The sequence below is a fragment of the Triticum aestivum genome, chromosome 7D (genome assembly GCF_018294505.1).
Source record: "Triticum aestivum cultivar Chinese Spring chromosome 7D, IWGSC CS RefSeq v2.1, whole genome shotgun sequence".
In the NCBI taxonomy this organism is placed as follows: Eukaryota; Viridiplantae; Streptophyta; class Magnoliopsida; order Poales; family Poaceae; genus Triticum; species Triticum aestivum.
The window spans coordinates 89,956,910-89,958,700 of record NC_057814.1 but is presented as its reverse complement, the minus strand read 5'-3'; the positions used below and the strand labels follow the sequence as shown (position 1 = coordinate 89,958,700).

Here is a 1,791-nt window from a genome sequence, read left to right as displayed (position 1 = left end):
ACATACCTTGTTTGATTTAAAACATTGTTTATTTTGGACATTTTCCTTATGAATCACATTGCTTTGAATATAAAAGAAAAATTTATGTCCAGTTCAAATTTCACAACATTTCATCTCTTTATATTCTAACGATGGCATGCACCTATATCTAAAGAACAAAACATGCATGCATTTTCAGTTTGGGAAACCAAACTACTTACGTTACATACTCCCTCTGTAAAGAAATATGAGATCATTTAGATCACTAATTTAATGATCTAAAGGCTCTTTTATTTGTGTACGGAGGGAGTATTATTTGTTTGTGTTTCGATGCTCTGAAGTAACACTATGTCTAACATCCAGTTCGTCATTTTTTTCCCTTCTACGAACTCAATAAAATCCTGAATTTCGGAGCAACTAGAGGGGGTGTAATTGTAGGGATGAAAATGGAGTGGAAAGTTTCCACTTTTTCGGAGGAAAAATGGAAACGGAGATGAAATATGAAAATGGAAATGGAAATTTGCAAAACGGAAATGGAAATGGATTTTTTTATGCCGAAACGGAAACAAAAATGAAATGGTGTTTTCCGGTGGAACACACACACGTGGAAACGGAACTTTTCGTTTCCGTTAATATGGAATTTCCGATTCTACTAGAGGCCCATGGCTGCTTTGTAGCCCAACTACCAAACAACACACAATGACACAATGAGTAGAATGAGCAAAATGTATCATTTGAGTACCAACTTTTACTACCACACACATACTCAGCTAGACCCTATACCGAATTGTCATGTACTACTACAATACTACCCTATGCTACCAACCCAAACATATTATTTTGTAGCCATGTTAACAATTCCATCAATTTGTTTGCTTTTTGTCTGTATTTCTCCATGATTCAAGGGGGCTTTAAGTTCCGGTCAACACACATTTTTGTTTCCGTGTCCGCTCTGTATTCGCTCCGTGTTTGTTTCCGGTAGTATTTGTTTCCGTATTCGTTTCCGGGGTATCTGTATTCGTTTCTGCTTCTGCAAAAAATGTGAAAACAAATATGGTAGCACCTAGTTCCGCCCGTTTCCGCGCCGTTTTCAACCCTATTAATTGTGTAATTGTATGCAAATTCTTGGGTGAATTTCAACACATCTTATTTATTTTTTTGTCCCTCCCATCACATAATCAAAATAACAAATGATTAAACATACTTTCTCTACCCGTCATTCGCTTTTCTTGACTAAAATGTGCAGAGCAATTTATTTGTTTTTCGCATGTAGCATGTATATACTCCAACACTTATCCGCTGATGGATGCAAAAATAAAAAGAAAAGAACTAACTTGCTCACGAAAAAGGTTTGGATTCTCCAATTTTCCTTCGATTCTCTCAATAAAGCTTTAGTGTCTCTTTAAATTTGGGACTGTCTATTTGGCATTCGACTGATTTGTAATTAGATATCATTCAAGTTTTCCAACCAATCAGCTATTGACAGCTGTTATTGAAAAAACCTACGACAATTGTATGTATGTATGTTTTTCCCGAAGAAAACGGATCGGGCTGAAAATCTGACCCGTCAAGCAACTAACAGCAACAAAAGTATAACTGATCGGGCCACCTGTCCTTTCCTTTTCGTGGAGAACAAAATCACCTGACAGGAAAAAAACAATGCATGAGCAAACAAACTGGCGACTCCTTCAACTTGGAACCCATGAAAAGGCCCCCGACTCTACTACCCCCCTTTCATAGATCTCACCGAACACACCGTGGGAGAGGGGGGAAGAAGGAGATAGAACAGACGCCGTGGGAGATGGGGAAGGA

General features: G+C 37.9%; 1 long non-coding RNA gene across 1 annotated transcript in view; it reads right to left on the bottom strand.

Annotated features, from left to right (window-relative positions):
- Window positions 1-1,399: 1,399 nt before the first annotated feature.
- Window positions 1,400-1,791, bottom strand: part of LOC123167250 (uncharacterized) — a 3,824-nt gene continuing 3,432 nt past the window's right edge. Inside the window, exon 7 of the long non-coding RNA XR_006483877.1 lies at window positions 1,400-1,621. This is a non-coding gene — a long non-coding RNA (uncharacterized lncRNA). The remainder of the gene's footprint in view (window positions 1,622-1,791) is intronic.